The following is a 17,579-nucleotide window of genomic DNA, read 5'->3' as shown; positions in this document are numbered from 1 at the left end:
GATCTACATATGTGCATTTTAATATGTTCTGAAGACCAAAAAAATTTGATAACAATAGCTTAAAAACCATGTCAAGGACAATTTTCGTCAGTGAAGAAAGTAAATCTGGTTAACTGATATTTATGTTTTATGAATCATTTTTGCAGACACGTTAATTTATTGAAGGCTACTGGGAAAGGTGACTACGTTTATTAAATTAATTCACAATATGCACACATTCATTAGGCTACTAATCTTATGCCCAATACAGGCAGAAAAATACTGAGCTATTTAATTTACTGAAGGCAACAAATGGAATTGATTTAGACCATTTTAGTTGGCCGCCCATGATTCAGACCAACTAAAATCAGTAGCTTAGTTTGGTATAGTTCTTTTTGCGTGCATCTCTCTCCAACACACACAGAGATTCGCGATTGCACTGGACACGTTTTAAGTGCAGGCATATTCTCTGAGTGAGCCCAGAGAAAAATCTTCCAAGTGCAGCGTATCTGAGAGCGCACGCAGAGTTCTCGCGTACGAGCAGGGAGATTCGCTCTCGGCACATTACATTCCGCGCCCGAGAAGAGAGAAATTTCCGCTCGCGCATTATATTCCGCGCGCGAGCAGAGAGATTCGCGCTCGCGCACTACATTAATGTACTTTCGCGCTGCAATAATGCGCTCTCGACGGGGCCTCCCAAGATAAGGCGGGGCCCTAGGCGACCGGCTCTGATTAAGAGTTGCTCATCAGGTAGATCTATAGATAAACTTATCTTTCAGGCATTTGACCGACAGGGTTGACACTTCAGCGTGAGAAATAAGGGGTGTGGCGTGTGAGCGTGTGAAACCAATCAAATGCGTGTGTCTCACGGCCAATGCGTGAGAGTTGGCAGCTCTGTTATTGCAATTTGCAAAAAATGAGGAGAGGGTCTGAATGAAAAACCCACGACTGGCAGATCAACGTGCTTCTACATCTGTCTCCGAAACGGTAGGAAATTAAATTAGTTACATTGAATGAGGAGGATTTTAACTGTGAAAAGATGATTGGCAGGATGCACGACGTAGGCTAACTAAGACGTTAAAGACGCAATTATTGTAGTAGCTATGAATGTAGCCTTTTAGTATGACCCTAAGTAGGCTATGTTTTTTCTTCTTCTTTACAAATACAGAAGAACTTATGGGATAGTAGCCTAGTGGGCGAATTGTCAGTTTGTGGTCAGTTCCCTGCACGCACTGAATTCCTCTTAGTGGTTTCTAACAGGAAAGTTTTATTAGATCGTTATTAGTTGAGCACATGCGGTCTACATACGCATTTTTTTAAAACAATCAGATAGATTAATACGCTACACGGTAACACTACCACATTTCCAGTGTTGGACATATATATTAATTTATATATTAAATAAGCCATTGTTCACCAAGTGTGCAATATACATTTTTATTACAAGTTAGAGAGCAGGTGGAAGAACATCCGCCTGTGTTCAGATCAGATGTTCAGGAAGATAAAGAGCGCGTGCAAAGGTAGCTAAAGAGTTGTCACTTTTGTGGCGGTGGCTCCGTTTACATGCATTTGAGAGCAAACCTGATACGTTTACTTAACTAGTTAAATGTAATGCAATAGTTACACAGTATACATTATAATATTTATAAATATTTTAGTTAGCCTATACGGTTTTTGGATGCTCTGACTACCCACCTCTCTCTTCAAGCCTCTGTGCTCTGAAACATTAGCATTGTGTAATTATTATAATGTAGCCTATTAATTATAATGTATTTAAATCATAAAACAACCACTTTTGAGTAAAATAATTGGCATACAAATCCAGAACAGAACATTTTACATATGTGGATTTTTGGATGTCTCTTTTTATCACTCCATAATGCAGAAAATACTGTCAACAGCCAGAAAAAAATCACCATATTTTAAGAAATTAACGGTTAAATATGTAAATATTTATATATGGCTAAACCCTTCTGGATATAGAATAAGACTGTAACATTTAATGCATGTTATGCTGCTAAAGTGAAGTTTTCTCATTTAAAAAGATATATTGAAATTTAAATCTATAGATACAAATTTTAAAAAGGGTGATAAAATAAGTACTTAAAAGTGTATTTTTAGATGATTTCTTTCCACGCGTCTGGAAGAAAAGTTACAGAAGCAAAATCTCAAAGCTGACGACTTTTGCCTGAAGTATCTTATGAAAATATATTTTATTCATTTCACAGTTATATATATATATATATATATATATATATATATATATATATATATATATATATATATATATATATATATATATATACACACACAGTTATATACAGTTATATATGGAAGTAACATTACCTTTGTCATGTTCTGTTGTCTTCTGTAAATGTGAGAGGGCAGTGGCTTTCAGGTTACTTTGCACATGAATGTTCGCTGTCTTCTATCAAGTCATTTCAGGAACAGGGTGTATCCATCACATTACACAAGGGGGGGGGCAGTTAATTCGATTTTTTTATCAGTATATTGAGGTCTGTTTTTTGTTTTGTTTTTACTTTTCTGTTTTAAGTAAATGTACAAAAAATAATACTTAAATCTACTTTGAAATGACTAAAAGGACAAGTGCGATATTTCTTGTCACTGCACTGACATGAGCATTGAAATTGATATTTGTGTATAGGAAGTTAAGCAAAATACTGAACATTAATACTGCACATGTAGCTACACTGTAAAAAACTTGTAGAAAATGATTTATGTGCAGTTAGATCTAATTGTTTGTTACAGTGAATATTTGTTATTGTTGTTATAGTTTTTTTATTTTATTTTGTTAAAGGGGTCATTGAAGTTTTAGCACAAATATCCCTACAGATCATTTTTATAGCATGTTAAAATAGTCACTTTTTAAGGGTAAGAAAAACGGGCTATTTCTGTGTCTCTTTAAAGTCCTCATGAAATCAAAGTTGACTCTATTTTACTTTGTTAAAACATATTACATGTCTTAGGGTGAACAATTAATCCGTGCAAGTTAATAAACAGAAAACAATAGTTTGCTGTGATAATCTTTAATCAAAATCTTGCAAAGTAACTCCTGGTCTGGAAACAGCATTCCTTCTGAGATGACTTCAGTTAGTGTGCTATGAGCGAGAGATGGAGAGGAGGAGCGCTGAGGTAAAAGTCTGCCCTCTGTTCAATATTCACTTGGAGATACGTCACAGCACTGAAGAAAACTCACTTGCTACTTCCGGTTCACTGAGACTTTAAATGCAAATGAGCGCCTGCTCATAGGCGGAGCTTCAAGAACTCCAGTTAGCAGCTCTGGTTAACATCACACAGACAGGAAATTAAACTTTTCAGCCTGTTATGTTCAAACCAGAGTCAGACAATGATGGAGAGACTCAAGAAGAAGTGATGACAGCTAGAATGAGACAGGACGTTTCTGAAGGGATAGCTGATGAATTTATGTAGCTGATGTGTAGTTATCATTAGCCATATCACCCTGTAGCCCAAGACCCACTGAAGCTATGCAGGGCTGAGCCTGGTCAGTACCCGGATGGGAGACCAAATGGGAAAACTAGGTCGCTGCTGGTAGAGGTGTTAGTGAGGCCAGCAGGGGGCGCTCACCCTGTGGTCTGTGTGGGTCCTAACACCCCAGTATAGTGATGGGGACACTATACTGTCAAAGAGCACCGTCCATCGGATGAGACGTTAAACCGAGGTGCTGACTCTCTGTGGTCGTTAAAAATCCCAGGATGTCCTTCGATAAAGAGTAGGGGTGTAACCCCGGCATCCTGGCCAAATTTGCCCATTGACCCCTGTCCATCATGGCCTAATGGCCTCTCCGTATTGGCTTCATCACTCTGGCTCCTCTCCATCAATCAGCTGGTGTGTGGTGGGCACATTATTTTTTGTATATGGTATTGTGTGATGTACCCGGTGACCACAGTATTCTTTTGATAGAGAGTTCAAAAGAACAGCGTTTATCTGAAATAGCGTTTACAACATTAAACACAACTGTTCAAAAGTTTAGGCAATATCAGCGAAATGATTTATGGAACAATCTTGTGAGTGTTCAGCGATAACGAGATAACAGGAGCAATTATGTGAGAAAAGAGACTTTGTTCAAAGTCTTTGAGGAATGGACTGGTCGAGGGGCTGCTGTATGTGTGCCACCTATCACAAGAGATTTAGGGGCCGTCGCCATGACACCGCTTTCAACTAAACATTTTGTAAAACTTTTATGCAATTTTTGCCTTTTGTTTCACATGAAAACCGTTTTGGGGACATGAAAATACAAGCTTTTTTAAAATAGACTTCAAAAACAGAGCTACAACCACTGCTATTATAAAGCTTGGATTAGCCAGGACGTTCTTAATATAACTCCATACATTGTACACAATCCATCCACTCCGTTTGTTATTTTCGCTGAAATGGTGTCTCAAAATGAGCCGGTCAGGAATGTATATTACGCTGCTGTCACTGATATACACATATGATTTCTTTCCCTGCTATGTATGTTCACAGATAATCGACTGTGTTTATGTGAACTTTAGCCCTATTCGGACAGTAATTGTTTCTCACGTGGAAGTCTGTAAAAATTAATTTTGCATGCCACCTCAGTGACAAACCTTGTGCATTTGAATGGTGATTTAGTCACATTGTGTTTAGTGATCCTACGCACCTGGGAACACACTGCTCACGTGGTCAATAACATGATTGTCTGCTTTAAATAAAATGCCATATTCTTGGTATAATAAGAATAAATTTATATTTAATTTAATAATAGGAATATAGGATATCTGTTTAAAAATAGGAAGATACGTACATAGATGCACATTATAGTAACAGTTTTCTGTCTTGTATTTTATCTAAAAATAAAGGATGATTTTATTCCACATGGAAATTAGCAGAAATAAGTGAATACAGCCTCTTATTTACACGAGGTAAACATAATGCTGCTTGATTATTTTAACATATAACTGCTGCCGTAATAATGGCCCATTTCAACGTGCTTTACGTGTTTCTATTTATTTTTTGAGCGGTTATGAAATATATTGCTATTGTAATACTTGCCAGCATTTCAGTAATAAAAGTCTAGATCTTTAAAATGCATCCAAATTACAGTGAAGCGCAACCGTATGGTTCTCTGCTGTGGTCAAAAAGGATATAAACGGTGAATATATTCTTGAAAACTCAGAGATGTGAATTCGGACGGCAATTAAATGATCACACATCCTTGGTGTTTGTCATAAACAGCAGGTCATTCTGGCCATTCGGACAGCAATAAAATCACTGACTAGCCCATCACAATTTAAAAAACACTGACACATTTAACGTCCGAAAAGGGCTTTTGTGTGTTTTTGACAGTTTATGAGTGAAAGAGAATTTTAATACTCACAGGACGCACCGTCTGACATCAGCTTTCTGTGCGTGTGCTTCAGATGTGTGCGCTTAGAGCAACATATATCAGAAGTTTAGACTGATATTGCTTTAAAACATGCACATAATAACTTTCATGATGACAAAGAACTGCAATGTCATTGACAGTGACCGCTATAAAGATGATAATCAAAACCAAGCAGAGCTTTTGTTCGTTTTTGGCAGTGTCCGTCCCAAGCTTTAAAGGCTCCGGCTTCTTCTGGATAGGGGGTGGGGAACACCAGCTCATTTGCATTTAAAGATACAACATAAGAAAGGGCATTTGCTTCAACGCAAAATTGGCATTTATAACATGGTATTATAAATGAACTATAGGGCATTTTGAGCTTATATTACATCTTAAAAAGGGGTGTAATAGTTCCCCTTTAAGACTAAATAATACTGTGTGAAGAAATGCCTGTGAACACAGAGGTAAAACATGCAATTTCTGTTTGCACAAATGCAGAATTCTAGTTCAAACTTCTTGAGTTTAAAGGCATACAGTAGCTCACCCAAAAGTAAAACTCCTTTATCATCTTCTCGTGTCTTTTCAAACATAGGACTTTGGACTAAATTGTATGGACTAAAATATCTCTCAAAATGGCTTCTTTTGTGTTCAACAGAAGTCAGTTATGAAGTCAGACATGAGGAGGAGTGAGTGCAAATAAAAAATATCATCCCTTATGATGAAATATTGAGTACTAATGATCTCATTGGCGAGACATTTCACCCACTTGTGATAGAAAAACAGCTGCAATTAATACAAATGTTTTAGTTGGTTTTTATTTGTACAAATTGGCATATTTCTGGGTACAAAAATTGGAACTACTGTGTTGAACTTGCTATGATACACCTGGAGAAAGGTGTCCATTGTTGTGAATCCGTGATTCACATTTTTCTGATTGGAATGACATCTAAATATGTTTGTTTTGGATATCAGACAAAGCAGACAAAGTGTATTCTGATATAATATGATTTTTGGTTTTGGTTTTCCTGTCATGTCAGAAAGATTTAGGAGCTACTCAACTCAAAGCCGAGTGAACTCTGTGTTCATATAACCAGAATGTTTTAGAATGGGTTAAAATTATAACAAAAAATGTGATCCTCCCTTTTTAGGTGATACCTTTTCAGTGAATCATAGCTGTTTTTTTTCATCTGATACACAAATGATCCAGCTGATTACTGGTGATTTGGAGGAGGATTGCTCTCTTTTGTCACTAATATGTTTTGATTGTACTTATTACACTTATATAACTAGGATTCTGAATTAAATGAAGACAATGTAATGTTAGTCCATAAACATTATCAGAGCTATGAGACCACATGTAGAATATTGTGCAAAACGATATAAAACTGATTTGGAAAATACAAAGCTAACAGTAAACGGCACAATGTGTTTTTTAATCTTTCTGTTTGAAAAAAGAAAAAACCTTGATGTTTTTTTGTGTTTTTTTTGTTCTTCTTTTTTTGGTTTTTCACTTCCTCCTGGGGCTCTGAAGAACTGTGAAGAATTTTGTTGATAGTGTGAATGTCACATCTAATGAAGGAGATTCAGAATCAACAGTGATGTGAAACTTGCATGTCTTGCATTTCTTCGGTTTTAGCTGAGAGCTTTTTATTACATTTTGATAAACATACAGTATTTTGAATGTTTAATGTATTTCATTTAAAATGTGTACTGTATTTCTCCCAGAGATTTGTCATTTAAACGGATAGTTCACCCAAAAATAAAAATGTGATGTTTATCTGCTGACCCCCAGGGCATCCAAGATGTGTTTGTTTCTTCTGTAGAACCGAAATATATATATTTTTTTAACTCCAAACATAATTCATGTCAATGGGGTGTATTTGTATGAGAGTAAAAAAAACAGACATACGAATCCATATTAAACACAACAGCTCGTGATGAACGGTTTGCGTAAGAAACCGATCAGTATTTATATAATTTTTTACCTCAAGGACAACACTACAACATAAGTTGCCCCCACACCATCACTGCCTGCAAGTAAGGTCAAATTACACGATATGGTGTAGAGATATGTGCAAGAGATTGCCGTATCTTGTACATTTGATCTCACTTGCAGGAAGTGATGGCGCAGGGACGGCTGATTTACATAGTGTTATATAAATACTGATCGTGGCCTCTTTAAGCAGGAGAATGCGCCCCGCCATAAAGCAAAAAGGGTTCATGAAGGGTTTGAGGAGCACGGCGAGTTTGAGGTGTCGACAGGTCCGGGCTGATTTGGCAGCAAATAGGTGAACCAACACAGTATTAGGAATGTTATGCCTAATCAGTGTATATGCCTATTTATATTATGTTTGAGTTTTCCCGTTTCCTCCCACTCCTTTCTTTTATACAATATCTCCATAGTTTCTTTACTTCAGGAATTATCCGTACTGACACTTCTCCCCATAAAGATGAATCACTGCATCCTATTTCTACTATCTGATTTTTTTTTGATGTTGTGCTAATTTGCTTATACTCCAGCCAAACCCTCTTCCATTAATCTCCACTTTAGCAATGTGGTTTCTAGCATAGCTTTTAATGGATTCCGAATTTGCCAATGAAAATATCACTGTATATTCATTGGTAATTCATGCAATTCAACAATTAGAGCGTTTACTGTTTTATACTCCACTGAAACCCTCTTCCATTTTCTTCACATATTCCCAGCAATCGTTATCAATATTTTTTTCTAGCATGACTTAATGTAGAAAACAAGCAAACCCAGACTCATCCGTGGGATTGACAGACAGAGAAGCGTGATTGGTCACTCCAGAGAACACGTCTTATAAGGACCGCCCAAACACCCCAACGCCCCAATGACGGTTTCCAATAAAGCAGGTGAAGGTTTCTGTGCATTATAAATATTATTATTTTTTTTAAATCTTTTATCCGACTCCATTTTATCAAGACCTCGAATTTAGATTAGAGTGCAGACTGGTTATTTGGTCATTTGTACAATAGTTTAACTATACATTTGATCATCCTCTTTCGGGGAAATTATGTTCATCCAGATCCCATTAACACTTCTTCGAGTCTCGTACTGGCTGAGTTACGATCTCTCTATTTAAAACTCGTCAGGTTTTCCCACATATGTAGTTAGAATAATATTACAATAATCAGATGTTGAGGCTTACCCTGTTTAGATTGGTCTATCAACGCTTGCTCTAAATGGAAAACCCATTGGGCCTATTAGCCTCTACAGTCTAAGCAGACTTAGATTACGTAATCAGTTCAAAGATAATCAATACATAACATCAAATGCTCTTAAGTAAAGAATAAAAGATGCATTTCTGACATCTGAAAATGACATAATGCTGAGTGTCTGAAAGACCTGTACAGAATCGCGCCCATAACTTCAGGCAACTTCTCCTTAAATACTCAGACCAAGACAGAAACCTCTTTCAAATGCAATCTATTAAAAACAGACTTGATGGGAGAATGTGTGTACCTGCTTGCAAGCTCTGACCCATGCGTTCACACTCTTTACTAGTGAGAAAAGTAATGAAGAAAGAGCATTTTGATATGGACATTTACATTAATGTTCCAGTTTCATTAATGGTGATTTGCACAAAAATCACAAATTCATTACTCAGAAGTTAAACAAAAATAATATGAATTTAGTTAGACGTGGATGTGCTACGTATCACTTTTCCTGTTGTAATGTCAGCAAGGATTAAATACTGGCTGATTCCATGAATTCCTATTTAAACTAAACTGCAGATCTCACGTTATGATACAATATTTTTTAACAAGAACAATACTCAGTGATGCACACTTACTTCAATATTACAGATACTGCAGTATTCGGTGGTCAAACGACCCATTGTCCAGTTTAAATGAGTCCAATGATACTGTACTGATCATCATTAATGTACAGCCACGGCATCTTCACAAAATAATGACAACGACTACTGTATTTTAAGGAGTTTTCTATTTAAAATAATTTGTCAGTGACACGCTGAGTCAGATAATTTATGCTGCAATTAATAATAACTAGGCCTATCAGTTTCCATATCCTAGATATATCCTGTACATCCTAAAATATATGTTCACATTACCAGCAAAACTGCATGAATTTGATTTGAATTTGAATAGTTTTCACAAATATACCGTTTATATAAATAAATTACCATATATATTTTAATTTTGGACTCAGTTCTAAGTGAATGACGTGCTCCACCACACCTGTAATGCGTTGCCTGCCTGCCTACTACCGATAATATTAGAGAAGAAAGGCGACCTGTTTTTCATGTCCGCACATTGAAGTGACCCTAATAATGTAATATTTAGCCCCATGATGGCACATTTTTGCAGAGTAAATGCAAAAAAATGCAGATTTACCCCCCGCAACATGATTTTTACCAGGGTACCTCCCCCCGAGATGGGATTGGGCTAGTTTTGAGTAGCAATTTGCCAGGTTTTGTTGTGAAGACCTGTTACAGTCTTGACACATTCAGGCAAAAAATACAACACGGGAGTGGGAGGGAATGGGAGTCATTTCTCTGGGATTGGGACAGGACAGGATTTCCCCTCAGTTTTTTCATGGGATTTTTTTTGTGGGAGTAGGACGTGGTTTGAAAATCCACTCCCGTTTCATCCTCTAATGTACACCCGGCCGGTTGTTATCGAAGAATAAACCCAGACAGAGTGATCAGGATCTTGCATAACTCTGAAAAAGTCTATTCTGCTATAAAAACCAGAAACCCCTTAAATTACACGGCTAACAGTTACTTGTCTCAAGTAAATTAGACACAAAATATTGTCTTAAATTGTATATTTTATAAGCTCGTACACAAAGCTTCCGTGAAGAAAAACAGTTCCAAACTGCTTTAAGCCTTTATCTATTGCTGAAGATTTTTTTTTTTTTACCATATATATTGCTCAAAGGGATAATTCACCCATAAATGAAAATTAGCCCATGATTTACTCCCTCAAATCGTCCTAGGTCCCGAGTAAAAGTGAACCAATAAAACTCCACCTAATTACTTCTTGTGGCCTGCGTCTTCACAATGAGTACAGATAGCGATGCAGATTAAGACTGGCGATTTCCTAGGCTGATATTAACTTGGGACTATATTATGGGGAAGCACAGGCGAAGCACTGCTACTTGGGCGCAGAGATATCACGCAACACATGAAATCGGCTCGGGTTATGTATATAACCCTTGTTCCCTGAGAGGGAACGAGCACTGCGTCGAAACGCTTTGGGGATGCTCCCTAAGCATCAGCGAATCTGAAGCCTGAATAAACACTAGTCCAATCCGATTGGTCGTGCGTGATGACGTCATTGTGACGGCGTACCCGGAAGTATAAAAGGGGGGCCGGCGCATAATGGCGGCAGTTTTTTGCTCTGAAGCATGCGCTCCAGGCGTGCCGAGGTGTGGCGGTACGACGCAGTGCTCGTTCCCTCTCAGGGAACAAGGGTTATATACATAACCCGAGCCGTTCCCTTATCGAGGGAACTTCCCACTGCGTCGAAACGCTTTGGGGAACGAGTACCCACTAGGCCACACCGAGGGTAGCGCCTGTCCTAGTGTGAAGCCGGAGACCGGGCACAACTAGGGTTGGAGCACCCTCGCGCCAGGCGTCGCAGGGAGATCCAGGCTATAGAACCTGATAAAAGTGTGTGGAGTAGCCCACCCCGCCGCCTCGCAGATATCCTGCAAGGGGACCCCAGAAAGGAGGGCCACCGAAGAGGCCATGCCTCTGGTGGAATGTGCCCTCACGGCTACAGGTGAAGGCAAACTGCGCACCTGATAAGCCATGGTTATTGCCTGGACAATCCAGTTACTGATTGTCTGGGTAGACGCAGGCAACCCCTTCTTGGGTGAGCCAAAACACACCAACAATTGTTGAGATCTCCTCCACTGTGCGGACTTCGCCAGATACACCCTGAGTGCCCTGACCGGGCAGAGTAGGTGAAGTCTCCCCTCTTCCGCCGTCACGTGAGGCGGAGGATGAAATGCCTGCAGAACCAAAGACCTGACCACCCTCGATGGGACCTTAGGCACATAGCCCGGCCTAGGGTGTAAGATGGCCTTCACTCCACCCGGGGCAAACTCCAGGCAAGTCGGCGTTACTGCCAAGGCCTGGAGATCCCCCATTCTCCTTAGAGAGGAGATGGCGAGTAGAAAAGCCACCTTAAGGGTCAGATTTTTCGGTTCTGCTGACTCCAGTGGCTCGAAGGGGGCCTCAGCCAACCCCTCGAGAACCACTGCCAGGTCCCAGGTTGGAACTCTGGACTGAGCCACAGGCCTCATCCTCCGAGCCCCACGGAGGAACTGTACAACCAACTGGTGCCTACCCAGAGGCCCATCACCCAGAGGAGTGTGGAAAGCCGCAATGGCAGCCACGTACACCTTGAGTGTGGACGGGGTTAGGCCCGCAGAGAAGCGATCTTGGAGGAACTCCAGCACTGAAGCCACTGGGCAGTTAACTGGGTCCACCTCACGCCCCCTACACCAAGTGGAAAACACATTCCACTTGAGGCTGTACAGTCTCCTTGTGGACGGAGCCCTGGAACTGAGTAAGGTCTCTACCACGTCTGCCGACAGGCCAGCCTCTAGGTACCTGGCCCCCTCAGGGGCCAGACCCAAAGGTTCCAAATCTCCGGCCGGGGGTGGAATATCGTCCCCGCCGCCTGAGACAGGAGATCCCTCCTCAGAGGAATCTGCCATGGATGACCTGCCAGCAGGGCTATGATATCTGAGAACCAAACTCGCGTCGGCCAACGGGGTGCTACCAGAAGTAGACTGACCCCCTGCCGACGGACCCTCTCCAGGACTCCCGGGAGCAGAGCAATCGGGGGAAATGCGTACAGACGCAGCCTCGGCCACGTCTGCACCATGGCATCCAACCCCAACGGGGCTGGATGCGTGAGGGAGAACCACAGTGGACAGTGGGACGTCTCTCGAGACGCAAACAGATCCACTTCCACTGGGCCGAACCTCTCGCATATGGCCTCCACCACTTCGGGGTGGAGCCGCCACTCCCCGGGCCTCAGCCCCTGCCTCGACAGGATGTCTGCTCCCTGATTTTGAACCCCCGGGACCTACATTGCCCTGATGGACAACAGTTTCCCCTGGGACCACAGGAGGATTAGATGCGCCAATCTGCACAGAGGGCGCGATCTTACCCCTCCCTGGCGATTGAGGTACGCTACGACAGCCGTATTGTCTGTCCGCACCAGGACATGTTGGCCGCGGAGGTCCGGGAGAAAGCTCCTGAGAGCTTTGTAGACCGCCATCATCTCCAGGCAATTTATGTGCCAGGAGGAATGACGGCCCTCCCATGGGCCCCTCGCAAAGCGGCCGTCCATGACCGCGCCCCAACCAGTGAGGGAGGCGTCTGTTGAAACGGATTTCCGGCAACAGGACGCTCCCAACACTGGCCCCTGGGACAGAATCCAAGGTTTCTTCCATATGACTAGGGAACGAAGGCATCTGCGCGTTACCCTGATCATATGAAAAGGATTCCCTCTGGGGGAAAACCCCTTGGTTTTCAACCACCACTGGAGGGGTCTCATGTGTAGCAGGCCGAACGGTATCATGTTGGACGCTGCTGCCATGTGCCCCAGCACTCTCTGAAAGTGCTTCACAGTGGTGTGCTTAACAGTGAGGCCGAAGGGAAGAACCCGATATTGGTACGCCTCGCCCCCGAAAGCGAACCTCAGGCCTCCTGTGGGCAGGAAGGATGGAGATATGAAATATGCGTCTTTAGATACATCGTGACGAACCAGTCCTCGAACTGGATCTGACTCACGATGGGATAATGAGCATCTTGAACCTGAATCTCCTCAGAGAACGGTTCAAGTACCTCCGATTTAATAATAGACGCACCCTTCCATCCTCTTTGGGAACCATGAGGTAGCGACCGTAAAGCCGGACTCCCTGTCTGGCGGAGGGATACACAACATAGCCTCCTTTACCCTCAGGGAGCACACGTCCTGTTCCCTACCTGCCACTGGGCTGGGCACACCACTATTCAGGCCACACCGATGAACCCCGGTGGTGGAACGCTGAACTGCAGGCTCTACCCTTTGCCCAAGGTACACAGGGCCCCAGCAGATATATTCGGGAGCATAACCATGCGCCGAGATATTCTACTTGGGGAACCAGCCTCTCAAGGCTGGTCTCTGGTACCCACCAAACCTCCTGCCCGACCCCCTGAAGCGGCCACCCGGCAGGGCTTAGTCGGGGAGGATTTTCGGTGTGCGAACACGTTCGCTGCCCAGCCGAGGTCTCCCTAGAGGCGGCTAGAGTAGCATGTGTTCGCAGGAAGTCAATGTGGCCCGAGTGTCATAGACGGCGGATCGCAGCATCGACTTCCAGAAAACTCCACAGAGGAGGCGACCTCGATCGCTCCTCTGGAGAGGGGGCTGGCCAGCAGGCCACTGGGCTGGGCACACCACTATCCAGGCCATACCGATGAACCCCGGTGGTGGAACACTGAACTGCAGTCTGCACCCTTTGCCCATGGTACACAGGGCCCAACAGATATATTCAGGAGCATAATGACTATGCGCTGATATATTCTACTAGGGGAACCAGCCTCTCAAGGCTGGTCTCTGGTACCCACCGAGCCTCCTGCCCGACCCCCTGAAGCGGCCACCCGGCAGGGCTTAGTCGGGGAGGATTTTCGGTGTGCGAACGCGTTTGCTGCCCAGCTGCAGTCTTTCTAGAGGCGGCTAGAGCAGCATGCGTTCGCTGGAAGCCAATGTGGCCCGAGCGTCGTAGACGGCGGATCGCAGCATCGACTTCCAGAAGACTCCACAGAGGAGGCGATCTCGAACGCTCCCCGGGAGCAACACAATTTGGATGATAGGCTGAAATACCTAACTCCTCAAAGTCAGATAAATCCCATTTAATTGCACAGAATTAAATGCCACCAAAAACACCCAAATAGTGAACACAACTGGGATGATAGGCTGATAATCTAACTACTCAAAGTTAGATAAATCCCATTTAATTCCTCAGAAATAAATGCCACCATAATCACCCATCACGTGAACATGCTGAATGATAGGCTGAATAGACATATCTAACTCCTCAAAGTCAGATAATGTTTAATTTAAATTCCTCAGAATTAAATGCAGCCCTAATCACCAGACCATACTGTTTAAATATGTATTCAACTACTCGTCATCTACACGCTGCCTCAGCAACGCGAGATTCGAATCGTTCCCAACATATTTGGCTTTAATCCCTCGAGATGAAAGCCACAGGCGCGAGGCTGAAACACTCGAAAACGCACGTTTCTGTACGCTACGAGACATTTCTCAACGACCACAGCCAGCACCCTCAGGGGCTGACTGCAAGCCTCGCTAAACAGTATCACATGTACACATATAGCGTGTGTTCACTTCTGTTGCAGACCCTTAATGCACGCGCTGCCTCGGCAACGCGAGATCGAGCCTGCATTATAAGGTGGCGAGCTCTCGTTTGCTTCACTCCGTCGACGCTGAGCACATCTAATTCCTCGGAATCAGATCGCTCAAGCATCTGGTTCTCCCTCCCGGGGAAGAGCCGCATCGCGGGCTTCCGCACGGGAACGGAGAACACCGGGTTACTACAGGCAGCCCCCTCGGGGACTGCCTGAGCACCTTATTTTATGAGTGAAGCAGTGTGTATGGTGTTTTAACGTCACCCGCCTCGATGCTGAGCACATCTAATTCCTCAGAATCAGACAGCTCAAGCATCGGACCCTCCAACCCGGGGGAAGATGCCGCCAAGCGGGCTTCCACACGGGGAGGAAGATCGTCGGAACTGTCAGAGGAGGATTGGGAAAGTGCCGCTGCAGTCCCGAAACCCTCTGACAAGTCCCGCTGTGAGCCCCATGATCTGCGACGCCGAGCCGCCTCAGCGACCGCGGGTCCAGAACCACGGGGCTCACGAGGCTGGCCGGTCTCATCGAACACGGCCAGCCGAGAGCGGAGCAGTCTGAGTGTCAGCAGCTCGCAGTGTTCACAGGCGGCTCCCTCGAGAGCCGCCCGAGCGTGCTGAACACCCAGACACTGCACACATAACAGGTGTGTATCCGATCCCGAGATGTAACGGGGACACGGATGCACACACTGCCTAAATGCACTCCTTCTCTCTTCCATACTTTTTAAATAAATCTTTCACACACACACTCGCAACTGGACAGACAACAGTAAATAGACAGACCAAACAGAGAGCGCTATGCTGAAGAGCAATAACTGCCGCCATTATGCGCCGGCCCCCCTTTTATACTTCCGGGTACGCCGTCACAATGACGTCATCACGCACGACCAATCGGATTGGACTAGTGTTTATTCAGGCTTCAGATTCGCTGATGCTTAGGGAGCATCCCCAAAGCGTTTCGACGCAGTGGGAAGTTCCCTCGATAAGGGAACCCACAACTTCCGTCAACATACCGGCATGAATAGTAGCTGGCTATTTTTCATACAGTAGGCTACATGAATGGCGATGAACATGGCTGCTTTTGTGAGAGACGAAGAGGGTTACTTCTTAGACAGTCAAGATCCAGAATCATACCTCTATGAACCTGAGTTTTCAGAAGAGGAGCTACGCCTGCGTGCTTAATAAAATGCATAAAACTTTAAATAAGTTCACAGTAACATATAAATCACTTAGTGTCCTGCATGAAAACCTATGGTGAATATAACAAGGCTACAGTAGATAATATCATCCTTGGACCCAGGAGTTTTTTCCAAATTGTTGGTCATCAACATCTCAGGAAAATGTTATGGGGTTTCTAATCAAAATATGACTTCATTGGATTGTGATAAAACCAAAACCTATACTGGAAAGAGATTCACAAAATGACTTTTATTGGTGGAAGTGAGAGACTGTGTAGCGCTTCTGGCATGCAGAAAGGAAACAGGGAGGCGGACTTCAAATAAAGAAGGCTTTTAATATAAACGAGGCTACAACAGAAACAAGAACAAAGAAGGAGTGCAGAGGAGTGAGTCAAGGGCTGTGTCCCAAAGACAGCACTCGTTGCCTTAACAGGCAATGGCTTGTAAGGCAGTGTTTTGTGCATGTAGGGACCTCATGAAATGATTTCAGACAGACTTCTAAGGCAGTGTAACAGTTTAATGATCTACAGGATAAATAGGCCGAGCTTTGGTGAGAACTAAACACATTTAATTACTACATTAGTAATTAGAAGCAGAAAATAGTGGTAAAAAACAACAACAACATACATTTACACACAAACTGACCAGCAAACACAACTTTCGGACACCGTCTTATTTTCCCAGCTCAACTGTCACTGAATGGAAAGCACAGGATTGTGGTGTAATAACAATAATGACTATGAGTTTAATGTCTCGGGGAATAATTAACTCAAAAGGGATTTAATATTCCATATTCATGAATTTATGAATATAATTTGCTAGTCGTTCATTACGTATTTAAATTTTCCGATAAGGAAAAATGTTTAATTAAATACAAGTAACCCTTTACGGAATTGCTTGAAATTATCTTACTAAGTTTGTCCTGCAAATTAGTTATAGACTTTCAAATCAATTCTTAATAAGGGATTACTGCTTTACGAGCGCATAAGAAACATTAACTTTACTGATCAGGACAAATCAATATTTCATATGTTCGTACAGTTTACGTTACTAAAATAGTAGCATAAGCAGTTTAGGTAACGTTAGATCGTAAGTTTCATTGACTTTGTGTATGTGGAAGAAAAACAGATTCAACTCAAAAATGTCTTTTGGAAGTTTAATAAACACAGACTAAAAATAACACTACAATTCACACAGAAAGTACATACTAAATATGCATAAAGAGAGTAGAAATATAGATAGTAAACGAAAAGAATATGGTACATAAACGAAAAGAATGAATAGACCAAAAAAAATATATATATATATAGAGAGAGAGAGAGAGAGAAAGAGAGAGAGAGAGAGAGAGGGAGAGAGAGAGAGAGAGAGAGAGAGAGAGACAGCGTTTACTTCAGTTTGTTACACAGAGCCCTCACGGAGTTAACTTGTCCCAAACGGGAAATAACACGACCTTTTTAACAGCAGTTTGGATTTTAGAAATAAGAATACTTGCTTTGGTTTTGGCTTCTCGCGTGTGTGCGTGTATTCTGAGTTCAAATGTCCTGCGTGTCCGGCGTTTCTTTCCGAGGTCGGTGTGGAGCGGCGGGTCTCTTGAAGTGTGCTGAATTCTCCTCTGAAGAATGCCCTCGGGGGC

General features: G+C 42.6%; 1 protein-coding gene across 2 annotated transcripts in view; it reads right to left on the bottom strand.

The window, feature by feature from the left end:
- cmah (cytidine monophospho-N-acetylneuraminic acid hydroxylase) overlaps positions 1-2,401 on the bottom strand; it is a 34,902-nt gene extending 32,501 nt beyond the window's left edge. For both annotated transcript variants that reach the window (XR_010899557.1, XM_067427520.1), the window contains exon 1: positions 2,326-2,401. The gene's annotated coding sequence lies outside the window, so the exon portion shown is untranslated. The remainder of the gene's footprint in view (positions 1-2,325) is intronic.
- Positions 2,402-17,579: the final 15,178 nt, after the last annotated feature.

This window comes from Pseudorasbora parva, chromosome 20, assembly GCF_024679245.1.
Source record: "Pseudorasbora parva isolate DD20220531a chromosome 20, ASM2467924v1, whole genome shotgun sequence".
NCBI lineage: Eukaryota > Metazoa > Chordata > Actinopteri > Cypriniformes > Gobionidae > Pseudorasbora > Pseudorasbora parva.
Note: the sequence above shows the minus strand (reverse complement) of the source record. Positions and strands in the feature narration are given on the sequence as shown.